Source organism: Heterocephalus glaber, unplaced genomic scaffold (assembly GCF_053883595.1).
Source record: "Heterocephalus glaber isolate CG9 unplaced genomic scaffold, H.glaber_assembly_v1.0 deba00000122, whole genome shotgun sequence".
In the NCBI taxonomy this organism is placed as follows: domain Eukaryota; kingdom Metazoa; phylum Chordata; class Mammalia; order Rodentia; family Bathyergidae; genus Heterocephalus; species Heterocephalus glaber.
In genome coordinates, this window is record NW_028258138.1 from 20,655,158 (window position 1) to 20,677,263 (window position 22,106).

A 22,106-nucleotide genomic window follows, 5' to 3' on the forward strand; every position below is an offset into this window, starting at 1 on the left:
AATTTTGTATTTTAGATCATTTTAGATTTTCAGATTAGTAATCTTTAAACTGTATTTGACTATTTGACACCTTTCAAAATTTTTGTTTAACTGCTTCTGAAACAGTTCACATGTTCACAATTTTGGCCTACAATACTCCAAATTAGATGAGATGTCAGGCAGAATTTAATCTAGACAGCACTTGAAAGTATTAAAATTCTGTGTACCTCTTTTTAAAGAAAGGGGATCTCTCATATAAAATACAAATGTATTTTACATTTCAAAGTTTAATAGTTTGGGAATAAAGAAAGGAAATTTTATAGCATACATTTACAAAAAATTTTTAGTTATATCATAGCTATTTATCACCTCTCATTTATAATTTTTATCTTCTTGTATTGAATACTACAACCAGTGGCTTACTTTCATTTCACAGTCTCATTAAGAAATTTCAATTGTGTTAGGCACAAGCTAATTTAATTCTCCCAGTTCTCAGAGTCTGTTTTATATAGTATTCAAAAGCCCATGATAAAAGTTTAATTTAAAATTCTCTTAAGGTCATCTGCACTATTTTTGATTGAACATCAAATCAAATATGATCCTACTCTTATTGTAATAATAAAGATGTTTTCAACTTTATCATACATCTAAACTGCTAAATTTTATGAAATGCTTTAGCATACTTTCAGATTTTTACATATTTTTAACCATTTTACATTTGAAGAATAATATAAAGCATGTGCTAGGTATCTCTTACTGTGTCTACTGTATTCTCCAATTATTAATCTTCCCTGAGCGATTTTTTAAAAAGCCAAAGCACTGAAGGGTAGAGTTACTTTTAATCAAATTTTGTCCTTATATTGAGTATACATATTTACTATCTATATTATGAGCCACATATCTCTCCATTTATAACCCCCTTAGAGAAAATTTTCTCTACTATTGTACCATGCACATTTAATCACCAGTAGCTCTTCTGAAACATTTCAGTTGCACCTTTTAAATTTTCTCTATTGCATTATTCTACTAAAAATACACAATTACAGGCCATGGTTTAAGGCTATTTCTCTGAGAATCTTTCCAGAGACTTACATTTTATACTGCCATTATGATAAATTAAGTAGTTAGCCTAAGTTGGTGATTACTACTGCTTGACTTTTCTTGAGCTAACCATGGATGTTAGTGAGATTAGGAAATAATTGTTTGATTTATTTACTTATTTAAACAGCTGCTGGGAAATGCTGTACATTTGGCCATAACATTTTTCTTAATTCAATTCTGTGAAAATGTGGAATAGAGTGTAATTAAATAATTTCTGCATGTTTGACAGTAGACAACTATAATCATAATATGTCATTTGTCATCTCCAATGCAAAAGAAATATGCAGGTTAAGGGAATTATAGAATTTATCATTACTGTGTTAATGATTGTATCTCAATTCCTTTTAAAATTTATTTATATTTATATTCCTGTTTCCTGTGAATATGAAAAAGAATTCTGAAATTATAGTTTTCAGAGCTCATTCCGGAGAATTTTAAGTGAGGAAAATGTTTTTGTTCAAGAAAATCTATGCATAGAAAAAGTATAGGATCAACAGAAACTGTGGATTGCTCAACAGGTTAATAAAGTTATTGTAGTTTATAATATCTTTTCATTATATGTAACTGACATAAATATTTATCTTTTGAAAATCCAATATTTATTTTATGTATTTGCTTTTGCTATTGATTTACTTTATTATAAAACAATATTTTCTTTTTTTTTAATGTATTAAATTCTTTTATTGGTACATTGTAGGTATACAACACAATTACATTTCTCATTGGGTATTGTACCTTTATATAATGCATCTTGGTTCTTATTTTTTCCCCATTCCTAGCCCTCCCTTCAAGTCCTCCACCCTTCCCTATTTACAAAGACTTTATTTCCACGACAAAGGAGCCAAACACCCTCACTGGAGGAAAGATAACCTCTTTAATAAATGGTGCTGAAAAAATTGGGCTTCAACTTGCCAAAGATTAAAACTAGACCTATATCTCTCATCATGCACTAAACTAAAATCAAAATGGATTAAAGATCGAAATATTAAAATAGAAACTCTGAACCAGTTGGAACAGAGGTTAGGTAGAACCCTTGAAGACATCGGTGTAGGAAAAGATTTTCTGAACAAAACCTCAGTTTCCCGTGAACTAGCACAAACAATCAACAAATGGGATCTATTATTATTAAAAAGCTTCTGCACAGCAAGAGAAACCACCAGCAGTGTGAAGAGACAACCCACAATGTGGGAAAAAATCTTCACCTGCTCTTCCTCAGACAAAGGTCTACTATCTCGAATCTATAAAGAACTTAAAAAGATCAGACCTCCCAAATTTAAAGACCCAATCCAAAAATGGGCATCTGAAATGAACAGACATTTCTCAGACAAAGAAGTAGAAATAGCAAATAAATACATGAAAAAATGTTCAACATCACTGGTCATTCGAGAGATGCAAATGAAAACAATGCTGAGATTCCACTTCACTCCAGAAAGAATGGCTGCTCTCACGAAATCAACCAATAATAAATGCTGGTGGGGCTGTGGGGAAAGAGGAACCCTGCTGCAGTGCTGGTGGGAGTGTAGACTGGTGCAACCACTGTGGAAATCAGTATGAAGATACCTCAAAGAACTAGGACTGGAAATCTCATTTGACCCCGCTATTCCACTGCTGGGAATCTTCCCCAAAGAATTAAAAGAATCACACCACAGTGATGTATGTGTGCCCATGTTCATAGCAGCACAGTTTGTGATAGCTAAAACTTGGAAACAGCCCAAATGCCCATCAACTGGAGACTAGATAAAGAAAATGTGGTTTTTTAATAAAATGGAGTACTACTCAGCCATAAAAATGAGAAATTAGAGACATTTATAGCTAAGTGGATGCACATTGAGGCAATACTCTTAAGTGAAATAAATAGGACACACGTGTAAATACCGAATAGTTTCTGTGATGTGAGAAACTGAAGTGTAAATAAGGACTAAATGTATAATAGGTAATGTGAAATAGGAAGAAAAGGGGCAAAGGGGAAGGAAGTGGGAGGGCTAGGGGAAAGGATAGAAGGGAATGGGATTAATATGCGAAAATGGAAAAATAGGAACAAAATCTTTGTAAATAGGGAGGAATGGAGAGGTTGAAGGGAGGGCTGGGCAAGGGTGAAAAATAAGAACCAAGAGAGACTACGTAAAGTTGTGAATTTCCAATGATGAATGTCATTATATTGTATACTTAAAATGTACCAATTATTAGAATGAATAATCGATAATGTAAAATAAAACAATATTTTCATTTCCGAGATTCCAGCTTGAAATATAAAGCTATTTGTTCTTGATTGATTTGAACATAGAAATAGACTCTTAGCAATTAGCATCTTTTATATATGTAGTGATTTTTATTTTAGTGCATTTTATTAAAAATTAAGAAATCATATTGGAGCAGTTTTGAAATTTTTATATGTATACATTTCTAAATTATTAATATAGTCATTATTGACAAAAATATTAATATTAAGTAATAATTTGAATCACACTCATAAGGACAATACTAAACTAAATATCTCCTCCAAGTCTTTTGATACATTAACCCTAAATATTTTTATTTGAGCCTCTGAATTATCCATTACCTCTACAAATAACTTTCCCTATTTAACATAAGTTAAGGTAACAATTCCTTCAAAAATGTTTTTACACATACTTTCTCCATCTTCAAAGTGAGCAAACTTGTATTCTCTTATCTTTTTCCATCTTATTGCATGCCTCTCTGACCCTAGTTGGATAAAGACTATCTCTTTTAATGAGTCAAGAGTACAGTGAGTTAATCTACATGATCTAGAAATATCTCCTACTATTAAGGTTCTTAAATGTAATTATATTTATGAAATACTATGTAAGGACTTTATTCACAGATATCAGCAATTAGAACATGTCTTCTTCAGGAGTGGAGAGGGGGATGAACTGTTCTATAATCCACAATTATCTATGGATATTTATTTCTTTTTCATTGTGTACGTGTGTTTCACTAAAACATCAAATACTTTTCATTACATATGTATAGAAATAAATTTTCCTCTCATCTGCAAGCAGCCCCAAAACTAAACTACTGAGCGAGTGAGTGGAAAATAGTTTTTATAAATAAATTTATAAATTATTCCAACATAACTTTTGTTTAAGATAGTGTTACATATGGTCCTTTATTCACTTTTGACTTTCAACCTCAAAAAGAAATTTTTATGAGGATGCATAAAACTGTCACAGCTAGGGAGCAGTAAGAGATATTACTGCTCCTAGGTTTGAAAGGACAAAGGGAAAAAAGAATATTGTACCAGAATTCAGAAGCTGACAGACCTGTAGCCATGTAGCCATTTCCTTCACTATGTTACAAGTTTCAGTAGAGGACTGTTTTTTCAGAGCTTGCCCCAGAGTTCAGGAATACTGAAGTGTAGCTATAGTTATCTGTTCCAGGGATCAGACTCACTAGGAGAGAAGGAATGCATGGAGGCAAATGGAGCACAATAGGCTCTCTTTATCCTCCGTGTTCCAACACCCACTTTGATGTTTGAAGCCTGGATAGCACTGAATTCTACATAGGTGCACTACAATAATGTAGTTTGTAAAACAATCCAAAATGTGATTTCTTATATTTTAAAGAATAATAAATTGCACATTCCAGAGGAAAAAAAACAAAATAATTTCACAGTAAACAAGAAATGAAAAGGATAGAAAGTTTTGGTCATTATTTAACTAGGAGAGATCATTCTCAGGAAAGTTTGTAGAATAAAATTTTAAAGGATTAGTAATCTGAACAGAATATCTGACGAAAATATTTCATATTTCCAAACTTGTATGAGAAACATGAACATCCCCACTAGCTTAGGAGCTGATGTTCACTTGGAAGTAATTTTTCATGTCAGTTGGTCTTTCATAGAAGTATTCTGAATACCTGAGTTACAAACGTTAAAAGGGAAAACGAGCATAACTTTACTGTTTACCCGATTTAAAATCACTACAGGCAAAAACTGCTACTAAAGGGGTGGACAATGAGTTTGATGGACTGAACCTGATTTAGTTTGGGGTTTTCTTTTCTCATACTGGAAGGAAATCAGCAATTTCATTTTTATTTCATTTTTATTTCTTCTGTAAGTGTCTAACAAGATATTTTTTGCTTTGTTGTTGTTTTTGTTTACTTGTTTGTTTTTTCCAACCTTCTGCTTTGGAAATAGCACTTTAACATTGTACCCTTTCCACATGTTGAAATCTTAATTCATTTTTCATCCAAAATCAAATTAATTATTTCCTAACCGGACATAGAACAAAATAAATTAAAGAAATTTTTGAGGAACAAAATAAAATCTAGACCTGCTACAACTTCTTGTACACTATGCTTAATTTTCAAATCTAATTACTAGGCTGATAACCATAGGGGTGAAATTATATTGGAAGAGAGATTTAGCAAATCAGTTTTTGTAAGTGCAAATTTGTTGGATATAGTAGTCAGCACTTCTGAACACTGAATTAGATTGGTGATGGTCTCTTGAGAGACAGAACCAACAGAATACATGGAGATATGTGTAAAGGACAAATATTTATTCTGGAGACCTAGGAATCTTAACATTTTCTGTATGAAATCTGAAGAAGCAGGAAACCCACTGGCATAATTCAGTTATTGTCTGAAGGCCTGAAAAACAGAAGAGTCAATGGTATAAGACTCAGCCTGAGTCTGAGATTCTGAGAATCAGAGGGGTGGAGCAATTTAGCTCTACACTGAGTTCCAAAGGCTTGAGAGGTTACAGGTTCTATATCCAACAGTGAGAGAAAATGTACCTTTTTTCTGTTTCTTTTTTCCTTTTATCTAGGCTTACCTGCATGTTATAGTATGATGTCTGCCTGTAGTGGTGAGAAAAGTCTTTATCTACTCATTAAAATGTTTATCTCTTCTGAATATACTCTCAAAAGACACATCCAGAAATATTTCAAGAAATATCTGAGCATCCCTTGGCCCAGTAAAAATTACATGTAAATTAGCCATCATAGGCATCTATTCAAATTTTTAAACCTTACATGGAAACATGGGCAAATAATTATAATCATTGTTTTACTTTAAAATAGTAATGGAAACAATAAATATAATAAATGGAAATGTAATATTTCAGAAATAAAACTAAAACTTTGTTAAATGATTGAACCACAGAGTTAAGATGACAAAAGTTTCTACTTGGCGTATTTATTTAAAGTTGATTGGCTAAAATTGTTGTAAACTGATCTGAAATATTTGCTTGTTTTGTAAAAATATGTTATTTGTTAAAGGATTTTAAATTTATTCACATTGTTTTGTAGGTGCTATGTAGTTACATCTGTTTCTGCATGAGGATCATTGGCTAGAAGTGTAATTCAGTGGTGGACTATTTGCCCAGCCCACATGAGGCTCTTAGTTCAATCCCCAGCACCACACACACACACACTCACACACACACACACTCACACACACACACACTCACGATTATTAGTGATAAAAATGTACTAAACAAGTTACCCAATAAAGATTTTGAATTTAAACACATTTCATATTTGGGAACTATTCAAGACAAAGGCAATGACAATCTATTCATAAAACATGAAGTTTGAATTTTTAGAAATGTTAAGATTATGAAGATGAATCACTAAATGCATGTAACAATTTCAAAAATGGATAATGGAGAGAAAATGAAGATTTCAAAGGAATAAAAGACTTGTGTACTAGATTTTTAAAGGACATGTATCATCTTCATCTCCTCTTGTTATTAATATTAAGAGAGATACACAGTGGAAATAATTCTTGATGATTCCTTGCAAAGAAGTGAACAAGATTATCAAAATATGGCAGAGGATCTCGCAGATCAAGTAACGTGGAATATCAAATGGTTGTTCCTTAATAATGCAACTCAAAATTTTAAATATTTTATTTCTTTAACACTATGTATTTTACCATGTCTCTCACTAATTAATATGAAATACATCTTATTTTAATATCTAGTCATTCTCTTGTTAAAGAATAAGTCCCAAGTAATAGCAATACTCACATATCCTATATATATCATGCTATATTGTCTAATATCTGATAGAACCACAAATCTATTAAATGATCAACTTTCTATTTTCAAATTTGTAGTACATGTACTTTTTGTCTTCCATGTTATGAACTTTATATTTTTTCATCGAAATATTAATAAATTCCATATTACTTCATTTAACAATGAACTTTATTACAAATATTGGTTCTATAATCTAATATTGCAAATACTGATTCTAAATGAAAAATTCTGAGAAAATACTTTTTGTTTTTATATCAAAGGACTTCATAAAATAGTTATTTTTTGCATAGTAACATAATTTACATATCATTCTATATTACATTTAAAGGAGCTATACTAACACCATATTATGCTACACAAAATATTAGAAAAACATATTTTATATTGACTAATATTTAAGTACTTTTGGTGTGAAAAAGATGAACTGTTATTTCACTAAGGTTCAAAAGTAAAATTGTTATGTCTAAAGGTACATGTTGAATACAATAATGGAGCTCCTATCTTGATGGCATAGTTGTATAAAATTATGATACAGCTTACAAAAGAGCTAAATTTTCATGTTGTTCTTCAGATAATGGCAATTTATTTCTCTTTATAATAATCTGACAATATTAAAATCCTTTAAAAACATGCTGTCTAGTGCAGTGTTTTAGTTGATATACAAAGTATGAGTATCTAGAAAGGAATGTGAAATGTGTGTAAACATTAAGTAGGGATATCACCTGTAGCAAAAGCTTGTCCTCTGATTTTCAGAACCCTTCTTTTACATTAATAAAGACGTTTTGCTTTTAATATTTTCCACATTAATTTTGGTGAAGTATTTGTTACCATCCTAAATAGATTAGCTAAGAAGGACCAAATATCTGTGACTATAGCACCTTCCAACTTAGTTTAGTCTAAAGAAAATACAAATGTAGGCCAGATCCTTAAAACCTCAAAGACTTTTTAAATAATCCAGTTCATTCCCAGTGTTTCCCACAGATCTCTGCTCCTTGCCAAATAATCTCTAATCTACTTTGAAATCACTGGAGCTTTAGTTCCGAGCTGCTATATTTCTTTGCTGGAAAAAGCTGTAGAATAAATCAAGCATCAAATAGACTGTATTTCACCCACTTTTACACTGGTGTGCCTTTTACTGCGAGGTTATATAGATGTTATGGAATTACTTGATTAGTATTCTTTTAGAGTGAGCAATACTTCTATGAAAACCCATGAAGCTGAACTGAATCAATACAGTTTGGTTGACATGAAAATGAACTTTATTAAACCCCATAGAGTATTACCTATGATAAAATTTAGGGGAAAATAAAAGGAAAACATGTTTGTTTCTAGTTTGTATTTTTCTTTGAGTAATGTTATTTGAGGGAAAATATGTTGGTGATTTTTTATTGCAAATGGCATTCTCACAGGCCTTGTTTGTCAAAGATTCTTAGAGATGCTAGTGGTTGTATACCTACAGTATGTGTGAAATATTGGAAGTTTTAAATTCTTGGAGATCAGGAAAAGCCAGTGAGTGTCATAGTTATATAGAATTAGAGACTCCAATCTCAAGATTTTTTCTTTATCTCATATGCCTACTTTTTCTATAAATTTATCCCATTCTATCTCATTTCCAACCAGCTAAACAGACTAAAAACCTTAGTGAAGAAGAGGAACATTATTTCAGTTCAATAGTTTCAAGGGAAAGACTTCCACTCTTTTCTAAACTCAATTTTGTCCAAAAAATAGTTTCATTGTAAATCAGCAGATCATGTGGTAAACATACTTGGAGTAGAGAGAAAGTGCAGTTATCACACAGAAGAAAGCTGCTTCTCTAGTAAAAGAGGCTGGGTAGAGTAAACAAAAGAAAGGGCATTTGTTCGGAAAGGGAAAAATACCTACATAGTCATGAATATCTGTGCCTCCACAAAATAGTCCACACTTTTTAACGGTATTGATCAATGCTTTTAACAGTATCGATCAATGTAACATTTATTGGCATACTTAGAAAAAAATTTCCTCATTCTCATCATTGGATAAAAGTTTAAATCGTTTCTTAGGTTCATCCCTCCTGTTTCTGTTAATTTTGGAGTTTTACTTAACTCCTACTTCATAGAAAGTTAGAAAAACAATTAGAAAATTTGTTAAAATACGATTGCTCTTTACCACATGCATTTTTTCTCTTCTTCCAACACATCTGGCAAAAGTAACCTGCTCTTTTTTAAATTATAGAGGTTAATGAACGCTTATTTCATTTCTCAAATGTCTGAGAAATACTAAAATAGTTTTTGAAGTTAGTTCAGAAACTTTTCAACAACTGACAGGAATCTCTGAAGTTATTTCCTATACAGCAGGGGTCTCCGACCTTTTTGGCACCAGGAATTGGTTTCCTGGAAGATGATTTTTCTGCTGGGGGTAGGGGATTGTTTTCAGGACTAGATTCTCCTGAGATTGCTCAATCTAGATTCCTTGCAAGTGTAGTTAATGGTAGGTTTCATGCTCCTATGCAAATCTAATGCTGCCACTGATCCAACAGGGGATGAATCTCAGGCTGTAATGAGAAGGATGGCAAGTGGCTGTAAATACAGATGAAGCTTGCTTTCTTGCCTTTAATTCACTTCCTGCTGTGTGGCCCTGTTTCTAACCACCTGGGACCATATTGGTCTATGGCCTGTACTTGGTAACCCAGGCTCTACAGTTGCGCAAAAATATAATTTTATATATCACTCTCATGTGCCCTTTTCCTTATGGTGATATAGCTACTGTATCTCTTTAACTACATTTTTAAAACTTCATGTTAGTGTGTATGCGTATGTGTTCCCTGTGTGCTTTTCCTCTATCTTTCCTGGCATTGACTAATTATGAAAATTTAATAATTGAGTCTTATGTTACACAAAGCCAAGTTTGTGGATTCAAGGGGTAAATAAATGTTATCTGGGAGATGATTAGAAACACAGGATGACAGATCATACTCCATATTTGTAAAACCAGGTGTAATGAAGCCCTCATAGGAATGGGATCCACTTTAAATCTGGTGTTTAAGAAGGAAAGCATCTAGATGTTTATATCAGTCTCTGGCATTAAAAATCATTATCAATGAAGAGTGTATTTATGGGCTAGCTTGTGGCTCAGGGGTCAGTATTGCCTCACACGCTCAGGATGTGAGTTTGACCTCAAGCAGCACAACAAAAAAGAATGGACTCTGAATATTTTTGTTGTGTGATTCCTTAATTCTTTTTGTTGTGGTTGTTTGTGGTACTGGGAATTGTGATTCCCTATTTCTTAATAGTATATTCTTTCTTAAATATTCACTACTCCTTACCTAGATAATTACAATAGTCCAACTTCCATGCTTATAATTTTTCAAATTCCCCTAATAATTCCAACCCATTAATGCCAGCATGATATGTATAAATGTCAAAATTAACTAACCAATTCATTAAACTAAGCCAGTATAGAATAGCATGAATTTTTTTTAATTTTTTCAATAACTTTCCAAAAAACATCAAATGACTTGTTTTGTAAACATAACCTTTTATTATCTGGCCTTTTCTAGCCTTGAACACCCATCCCTTTCTACAATTCCCTGACCTAAATTTTCCTGAAGATTTCAGGTCAATTAATACTTCTATGAAGCTACTAACACTAGTATTTTTGCATTAGTACCTACTTCTCATAGGTACTTTCTCCTCACTTCTAATTAATTCTAACTTCACCTTAATAATGACCTTAGGAAACAGTTACATTATGTCTCTATGTACCCATAGTATGCAGTATAATTGCTAATGGAAAATATTGCTTGTTGCCCTTCATCAAAGAAATTCAAATTTTTTCTGAGCTAGAGGTAATTGCATGATTATATTTTTTCCATCTTACTCATAGCAGAGTTTATCACAGACTCAAAAATTATGATGAATAAAATAGCCTATTTCTGATCATCCCATTTTGGTTTTGTTGGATGTGTACGAGTCTTGTAGACATCACATGTTAGGTATAGTTTAAGCTTACCCTTGGGGAGGGGAGGTAGATCCATTGTGGAGGACTCATTCTTGCCTAATAATCATGAAGCCTTTATTCTATATCCATGACTAGACAAAAAAAAGTACTGGCTTTCAATGATTCCTTTCTTTTACAATTTATGCCATAGTGCAATTCCTCCTATTAAGTAGAGTTTATCTGTCCTAGTTTTTGCTTTTAAGCAACAAAATATGGCAAAAGTGATGAATGACAGCATTCATGATAGGTTTGTACAAGGGTGTATTCATGTCTTTCTAGCATACTGTGTTGACTTATTATCATTTTTGATTATGTGAAAAGCTATTTTTATAGAAGTGCATGTGAGAAGGGACTCAAGGAAATTATAAACCAAGAAATAAACAGAAACTGAAGTAATCAGTTCAAGAGCCCATGGAAACCAGAATTCTGTCAAAAATCACATGAACTTAGAAATGGAGTTTTCCTAGCCTGATCATTATATGAGATCCCAGCTTTGGGTGGAAAGCCTATGCACTTATGAGGTCCAAGATGGTTAGATCTTGCAGATCCCTGACAGAAATTATGAGATAATGAATTTGTGATTTAAAAGATATTAAGTTTATGACAATTTATTATGCAGAAATAGATGATTAATACAAATTCTCTAAGATGTCACCTGAAAATTGTTAGGTACTAAATAATGCAAAACAGATAACTTATTGATCTACAATATTTTAAATACATGTAGCATCTTATCCTGTCTCCAGCCACATAGATCTTGGGCACTGTGAATATAATTCCCTTAAACATATTGTCTTATTATTGAGTTTAAAAATGTAATTTCATGATCTTCCACATGTATGAGAATTTATTACTGTTCCTTACACATTGTTGATTATTTTGCCATTCATATTAAATCATAAATTATCATCTAAGGATTCAAATAATTTGCTGTCAAGCATTTTTCTCAAAAATTATTTCACATAAATCAGAATAATAAATTTTTTTGAGAATTCTAAAGAACTACAATGTTGATTATAAATATCAATATTTATTAAAAATAATGCTGACCATTAAAGTATCAATTTAATAACTGATTTAAATACAACAGTAAAAAGTTCAATATTTATAAAGTAGAAATATACTGTACCTGAAATAACTGTATTTAAAAAAAATAAAAGAATTTGAATAGTGCATCATTTAAAATTTTTTAAATCTCCTTTAATATATTGCTGAATATAAGAAACATACATTCTCATAAGGCTTTTAAAATTGCATCACCCATTATTGTATCCTCTGAAAAATGTTCAACATCAAACAGTAAATGGGAGCACAGAGGTGAAAAAAGTCTTAGTGTTGTTATTAATACAGTTTTTACTTTTTTTATTTAGAAGGTGGATCTCAAGGACCAGAAGTGGTAACAAGACTGCACTTTGAATGGTACTGATTTGAATTGTTATCTGACATCCTGAAAACTAACCCATTAAAATGGATGATTATAAAATAATAACAGTAAAATATTTTTAAAATTATACCACCAAGGGTAGAAACAAGTAGTGAGCAGTGAGTCTACCAGTTTAATATGAATCAATATATCTTATTTACTCAACAATCACATTATTCCACAGTGCTGAATTCATGGTTTACCTTTGTTTCTTGTTCTTGTGTTTAGGGAGGGAAAGTTTCATGGGTGGTGCTGGGAGAAAAGCAGATAGACATAGTCCAATCTCCTTATTTTTCAGTATAAAAATTAGAATATAAAATTAAATATGAATTTATTAATGTAGTTGGATGTTAGTACATTTGTAATAACCTATAAGCATTCCCATTTGTAAATCTAAAAGAATAATTTCTTTTATATATATATTAGTTGATGACATCATTGTATCAATAAGTTTTGTTCCTGAAAATGAGATACTATTTGAGCATCTATTCATCCTCTTTCTATAAATGGCTATCAGATTTGCCAGCTGTTACTACTATTATCTCTACTTTGAATGTCTGATTAAATTCTAAGTACAGAAATATGAGGGCTATCTGCCTACTTTTTTTAATCATTCAGGAGAAGAAGGCTGAACTGCAATGGAAAAGACAAAGTAAATATTTTATCTTATCTATTCACAAATCTTGATTTATTATTTTGTTACAACTACAGCACATAATTCAAAAATTGTTTTTCTTCATAAAGATAATATACAATTTTATGAAGTTTGTTTAACCTGATTGTACAAGTCTGGTAAAGCTAAAATCCAAATTGTCAGTATAGTGTGGTAAATATATTACTTGACTTTAATTACCACCAATATATTTATAAATATTTGCATTTAAATTTCATTCAAATAAGTGAAAAGTCATTCATTCACATACGTGCTTAACTTGTTTGGGAATTTAATATAGTTCCTGAAAATTATGACACATTACTGTTCTTAAGTTACATTGAAAACTTTACTCTTAAGAGAAATAATGAAATCCACACATACAGTTTTAATATTAAGAGTTTAAATCTAGTTCTCAGTTCCTTCACAATGAAATTCTTCAGCTACTTTACATGTAAACATATTTTAGGTCCTAATTTTTTCATGAAATCATTTACTTTATTCTGTACTGAAAAATGATCTGATATTCTAAGAAAATAGTGTACTTAGAAACTTGTACATCCAATTTTTGAAGTTGTATTTCTGAGCTTCATTAAATTATTTCTATATACAAGGTTTAAATAAATATCTGTAAAATGATAAATTTATGCAATAAAAATAATTATCTCAAAACTTGTAAGCAGGTAAGATATTTATGAAAATTTGAGAGGATCATTGCATAAACTTTCACAGAATGATTTGAAATGATAAACTGTTAAAGCGCTTCTGAGATTATTTAATATTTATCATAATTAAGTGAATTGAACAGAAAATTAAACAAAGACATGTTTATGGATAATTCTTCTAAATGTGGTCATAATTGAAATAAAAACATGTTGAATCATAATTGAGAATCAACATACAAGACAAAAATTTTTAATTGTATAAATCACTTTTACAAAAAATGCTAAATTTTAATTGCATCATATTGTTCAAAACTATTATAAAAGGTATTTACATATAAAATAATAATGTATATTCACATTATTTTGAAAAAAATGATTAATTTATAGTTAGAATACCATAGGGTTATCCTCCATTTCAAAATAGGGAAATTTATCCACTTCTTAACATTCAGTGTGAAAGTCTTACTGTGTAAGATTTGAATTATTGCTGATGTTGTGAACAAATATGTTCTCAATGTATTGGATTTTTTTTTTGCATATGTTCTGTTCCCCAATTATAACTTAAAAATAAGCTATAAAAATAAGTAATTACTGAATGTATCTTACGTTCAATTAATAAATTATATTTGAGGATGAAATAGTCAAATGATTTATTGTCTATATTTTAAATAAAACATTCAAATTACTGAGTATATTAATTTTTCATTATTTACATTATATTGATGGAATTAAAATCTGAATCTATTTCTATGAAAAACAAGTACTGGTGAGGTAGAAAAAGGTGCCAAACATAACTTGGAGTGGATAATTATTGTAAAATATTTGTTAATGAACTGTGCTAAAACCCTGTTTGAAACTTGTTTGAAACTTGCTCCTGTTTGAAAACTCTGGGTGGTCCTTCTCCCTGTTGTGGGGCAGCCTGTTCCCAGAGAGATTAGAAACTAGCCTTGAAGTGTGTTTATCTAAGTACCCTTGCCACCTAATGCTGCTTTATCACATCTCTGCCACATTCTGCTATGTGACCGCAATTTAAGCTACCCTGTAGTAGGTATAAAAAGGGGAAACTGTCTTAACTTGTGGTCAGCCTAGAAGGACTCGTTTCCTGAAGCTGTCCTTACCCGGCAATAAACTTTTTTTTATTTTACCCTACTCTCCTGTCTCTGGAAGGTTATTTCGACTCCCTTGCCGCAACAGTGGGATATATTGTTACTCCCTAAATGCAACAAATTGATGAATGTGATACTTTATTTCCATGTCCTCCCCTATTCCTGGCTTAAAATTTGTTTGAAAATTTTACACTAAAATTTTCCTCTTAAAGAGTGATCAAAATATATCTCATATGCCATAGTGGTTATACAACGGTAAGTTGGTAGGAAGAAATAGAAGAAAAACAATAATTTTAATCAGTGTTTATGAGTCCATACTGCATATTTTCACTGCTACATTTTTGTTTGTTTGTTTGGTTGGTTGGTTTTTTTGTTTTATTTTTGTTTTTGTTTTTTTGGTACCAGGAATCCAACTCGGGACATTGCACTTATGAGGCAGGCGGCAGAAGCACTGAGCTAAATCCGAAGCCCATGCACTGCTATATTGTTAAAATTTTTCATAGATTAAAATTTTTAATATATAAATATTGTGCAAGCACAAGAAAGACTTGAAATTAAAGTATATGTATGTTGAGAATCTGGAAGTATACAAGCATTACCAAAATAGGAAGATGTGTTTCTTAGACACAACTGAACATTCATACTCACACAAGGACAGCATGTAATGTTTGGCTTGGTTTTCTCAAAGTGATACAGGCAGAAATGTAGACGTGCCAAGAGCCCATGTCCAGTGTTTCTCACAGTAGAAGACTTAGAACAGTTCTTTTAGTAATCCACAAAGACCTTTGTGAACTACTTCCTCCACAGATCAGAGATCTCAGACATAAGGAGTTAAAAGTATGGAAACCATGTTTGATGAAAAGCTTCATATTACACAGGAGACATCTTTTGTATAAACTCCATAAAAATGGTCTTTCAGAACCCCTCAATGTGCATGCCAAATTACAATAGTTACTATATTGAGGAAAATCCAGAAAAAAGTCTTTCCTATCAAGCATTTATGCTTACCTTGATTTAAATCCAAAATACAACTAAAGATTCATTTTATCACAAGCTACTTTGCTTTAGTAACTTTGTTGACAAACAACATCTATATGTGTTTCTGGGGAAACAAAAGTAGGAAATGTAACTAACGTTGCAATTTTTTTTTTTTTGGTGTCGGGGATAGAACTCAGAACCTTCCACTTGTGAGGCACGTGGCGGAACCACAGAGCTAAATCCCCGGCCCCAAACAAGCACTCAGTGCGCTTGCCCGGCAGGCGGTGAAACCACTGAGCTAAATCCCCCGCCCTAAAGTTGCAATTCTTAAGGAGTACAGGCACAATTTGTTAACACTGCTAGCACCAATAAAATATACAAAGGAAACAAAACAAAAACAATAAAATAGCTCTGCTGACTCCCTTACCTGATCATTGTTTTGATGATGTACAAAAAAGGCAAAAGTGGCAGAAACATAGTCAACACAGGATGACCATAGGCAGGACTTACACACTAAAGACTTTTTTATTAGAATCAAAGAGTAGACCTAATCAAACCTGCTTCTGTGGTTACATAATTGCATCTATATAACTCACTCTGTAGTCTTATGAATTCTTATAGACACAAATTGTTTTCATATACAGGAAGTGCAAGACAAGAGATCCTTTGAAGATGGAAACACAGACTCTCTATAAAATAACAACTTTAAATTCAAAAACAGATCAGAAACTTGAATTTATTAGTGACTTTTGTGGACAATGCTTCATGGCACAACTCCAGCCAAATAGGATAATTGCAATGGGTGGAGATGTGACTAGGAATTGAGGTTGTTATTGTTAAGAGTACAAATAACTATTGATTTAATGTTGCTGTGAAGGAAATGCACAATGAAACAATAAACTTAAATCAAATATCTTTCAAGTGAATACACCTGAGCATTTATAAAGATAATAGAAATATATTATTGAAAATGTCAAAGTAAAAAATAGATGTTTCTGAGAATGATATAAAGTTTACCTTATAAATGCATATTGCAAATCCCCAAATTCCAAATTAGTTATAGGACATACATAAGTGTTAATCAATTTTTTAAAAAATGTTTTTAAAGTAAACATTTTTTTAGGATTTGTTAGGCAAATTCACCATTTAACTCAAACCTGAAAGATTTGGGGAGATGAATTTTGTATTTGATTCTTAGCAATATTAAGGATACTATAGAGTTTTAGATATTTGTATTTCTCAAGAAGTACACATATAGTGAGTTTGAAAGGATCACATAGAATAAATGGAGAAAACATCAAATTATTAATATGAATGCGTGTATATTGTCATTACTGTTAAAATTATATTTAGTGGCAGATAGCATATTAATCTTTTGGTAAAACTTTTTTTAACATGTGAGTTAAGTACACTCACATTGGATACAGATAAACACCAACTTTGCAAACTTTATCCATATGTATCATTATTCACAATTTTTTATGATGCTGGGATCCAGCTCAGGATCTTGTGCTACGTAAATGCTCTCTCTACCACTGACATACACTCCTAGCCTGAAATGGCAATAAATTTTTAAGTACTAGAATTTCTTTTTTATACTTTCAACAAATCACCAAGGAAAAAATCTATTTTTCAAAAATCAATATATACGTGTGATGGCTAATAAGCAGTGTCAGTATGATTGGCTTTACAGAGCCTAGGGGATTAGTAAAGTTTGCATCTGTGTGCAGGGGGTGGGTCATGGAAGCCTGACCATACGGATAATATTTGGAACCTCACCCCAGCCTCTCTGGTGCCTCTCTCAGCATTCCCTGCTTCTTGGCAACCAATAACTGAGCAGCTGTCTTCCACCATGTCCTTCCCCATGATGCCTTTATTTTGCAATCATTAGCCAAAAAATAAACCACTTATTCCTTTAAGTTGTATATGTCAGACATATTGTCCCAGCAACAGAATACTGAGTAATACACTAAGAAATTAAGTATAATATAAAAATATGAAAAATATTACTAGATATCATATAAGAGTGCACATATATGGGGATGTGGACATATGGAAATTCTATGAATTTTCCATTCATGTTTTCTGTGAACATGTAATTGCTATAAAATAATGCATTAAAAATCAATAGAAAAAAATCTACATTTTATCGTGACATTCAGTTAAAAGTAGAAAGATTGTATGCTGTTAAAAACTAAAATTAAAAACTAAATTTAACAGTTTCTATGTTAATATATATAGTACTCAGTATGCAAACCACCACTTCAGCAGAAGGAAAATTTTAGACAAATGAAGTATCACAAAATGAAAAATGGAAAAATTAGCTCAAAGGTTTCTATATATATTTTATATTCAACATTTGTACATGATTTTACCTGTGATGTAGAAATTTCATTTCAAAATTAATTTCTAAATATATTTTGCATTTTATTAAATACATTTAGTTAAGCATAAATGGACAACTTTTCTATTGACAATATATAAACTGTACAAAAGCATGAGTTATATGACTTTGAATAGATCAAATACTGGGTCTTATGTAGCATATCAAATCTTTGATAAACAAAAATCACAGTGATGATCTGTATAAATAACACCTACTACCGAAACACTGGTCTGAATTGTCCAGGCACATTTATGTGTAGTCCTATGCAACATATATTATCATTTATGTTATCATCATCATATAGCTAAGCTCATTTTCAAGTGTTTTAAATTTGGTGGATAGTTAATAAAGGCTTAGAGAGAATGCATGTCCAATTGTTCAAAAAATTGATTCAGAAAGAATTCTTCACTTTCAGATTAATATTATTAGATCTAATTATTTTAGGTTCCAAGAGAATGATGATATAATTATAATACTATACTCATTATTTTGTTTCTAAATGGATTCATTTAATAAAAAATGGAAGTAAGACTGAGGAAAATCAATAAAAAGTTAACAATATATAATTACAAATCATCTAGTCACAATAATTTAAATATTTGATTAGAATATTTTCACATGGTTAACATTTGCTTTTACTATGTTTACAAGTTTTGTCTTATCAGCTGTTTATCATTATTTTATCAAGGGTCATCCATACAGTATTTCATATCTATTATTAAGTGACTTTTATTTCCCCTTTTATTTGAACTACAGACAGATATCAATTTATGGCTTATAATTTGTCAGATTTATCATGCTACAAAATTAATACACATACAGTAGAAACTAAAGATTATTTATTGTTATATTTTCCCAGGTTATCTATATTGTATATGTTTCTCTCTTGCAACACTGAGCTGGAGGCAGCAGGCAGCACACCTTCCAGTCAGCACATGACTAGGAGCCAAAACACTGATGCTCCACAGTCTACTATGTTACTGAGCTTTGGTATTTCATAGGTGTGATGTATTACATACAGTTTGACATGATATTTTCAACTTTCAATGCCTTTGCTTTGATTTAGCCCTATTATAAATTGAAGAACATCTTTAATTTAATCCATATAATAGATGAATAATAATCATTTTTTGATGAAGCATTGTATTTAACATTCTTTCTTACTTTGAGTTACAATATTATCCACGACAATCTTTCTATAGTCACCGCTTTGAGCTATTTCGACATGACACCTGATTCCAATATGCATGACTTCTCAAATCTTTAAACTAAAATGTGCTTATTTTTGAAATATTTATGGGTTTTTTGAATATCATTTTAAGCATATAATTGTACATTAAAAATAGAAACAATTTTCCTAGTCAGTTTTGCTTTAAAAAGAAAAGCGCTGAAATGGAATTAAAGTTTTTATGAATTATTTTAAGTCATTCAAAATAGTATTAGAAAAAATTGGGCATACTGTTTAATGAATGGAAAAAATTGATATTACTCCTTTTCAAATTATTACATGGAATGTTCCATATATTAGTGGTATCATTAGCCTCGTTTCTGCTTCAGGATCCATGGTATTTTGAACAGAAATGATTAAAGAGGTTATTAGCAAATCTACAAAGAACAGGGCACACAGTGTTTAAACATTACCCTATCATCTGGGCCACAAATGTTCAGCATCATTATGCTTCCACAATAGCGATTTACCACAATGCTGGAGAGTAAGTAATCAATACAGGCAAAGAGAGCTTCTTGCAGTTTCCAAAGGACTGCAGCTTCTTCTGTTAAGCCTCAGCAAAATCAATAAGCAGGCATCTTCCTAAGACAACCTATTGGTTTCGGTTTCAGATGACATTAGAAGGCATGAACTATAATTATCAAGCTGAAAACTGTTCCATTGTTCACCCTGCTGTTTACAAAGTGGGATTTGTAACTCAACAAAAAATAAAAACCACATCATTATATAGAAACACCATTTGAAATTATGATGATTATAGAATAATAGCATACTGAATATATAGAGGCCCTTACATAATATTTGAAAGGTTGGTTACAGATATTATAAACATTAAAACGAGAGGAGTTAGTAATCCTTAAATAAATATTTTTTTAATGTAAAGGTGTTTTAGTTTACTCTTGGTCTTACATTTATATAGATACAGTGTTCAAACTGAAGTATCAATTTTGTTAAAATTTCACTAAAATTAATAAACATTTCTATGTGACATAATGATAGATCTAAAAGGGATTGCCATAAAATTGGAATATATAATTTTTGTTTTACAAATTCCTAAAGATAATGAAGAACATATCTTCATTGTACAAGTGGAAAATCTAAGGCTCAGAAAATTTAAACAAAAGAGATAGGATTCTTTGTTTCTATATCCAAGAAATTAAATATCTTTTGTCTGTTTGTTTTCTGAATATTGTCATGCTTTCATCAAAGTACATTGTTTCAGCTGTAGTAATACTGGAAGTCTTCCTTAAGCCAAAAACTTTATATACCATTCAAATAAACACTGATTAATATGTTGTGACTGTATCTTGGTATATCCTGGTAAATGCAGAGGATTTGGGTGATTTAGTTGCTAAGGTATAGCTTGGTAGAGACAAACCTCCTTTAAGAATTAGGATGACAAGGGCCAGGGATTAAGCTCAGTGGTTCCGCCACCTGGTAAACTCAAGGTCCTGAGTTTGATCCCCAGTATCAAAAAAGAAAAAAAAGAATTAGGATGAAAAATTTGAATCGGAGAATTGTACAATACCAAACTATAGTGTCCATTATGCCTATTATAGTGAATTAACTCTCTGTAGAACTCTATTATTGCATATACTTATAGATACTGTGGAATAGAAGATGAGTATGTTGCAATTTGGTGAAAAAAATTATACTGATTGAGAAACAAGAGAAAGATTAAGACCAACAATAAAAGTGTATCAAATAAATATCCTATCTGCCCAAATGTATTTACAAACAGTAATTAAGAGAATTAGGAAGAACATTTATAGCCATATTGTATGAGCAAGAGAAATTCTGTTTAAGGAAATTGAGAGTCAATATCAAGGCAAATGAGAGAAGAATGTAAACAAGGGGAACACTGTAAATTACAGCTACTATTCTTAGGATCTTTTTTCATTCAAATTTTTCATAAAATTTTCACTGTAAAAGTAAAATTGAGCAGTTCTTAATGATAAGCATTCTGTTGGAAAAATGAGTGACAGTCACTTTTATTTTTGCTAAGTTTTAAAATATATTTTGAAAATAAAATGAATAATAAACAACAAAATTGTCTATAGTATTTAAATTTATTTTCTAAAAATGAAATTTGATGTGCTCACTTCATCTATTAAATACCAATTAACTCATGATTACTACAGAGCATTTTTCTCTTCAACTGAATATAAATTTGACTAATGTAGTTCACTGGTTGTATGTGTAAAAACTAGTATTTTCTATATATGTTTCAATGTTATCAGTTTAATAAATAATTACCAAAGTTACAAAATTTCTTCAAGACTTCTTTTAAGTCCATTTATTAATTAGATTTTTACAGAGAACATCTGAAATCTGATTCACAGTGCATTTCTATACATAACAATATTTTAACTGACATTTTCTGAATTTAATAAGGTCATATATTTAATAGCTGTTAGACTTTTATATGTGTAATGATTCCATAAAACTGCTACAACTAGACTTGTAGGTATATGTAAATGAGCGGAACTTTGAAAACATTCACTTATGTGAAAGATTGAAGTAAAACTCAATTTTTTTATACCACAGTATTTTGTTTAGTACTAGTGGTGAATTTTTTTCTCATCAGATATTTAAGTGACCAATTACAT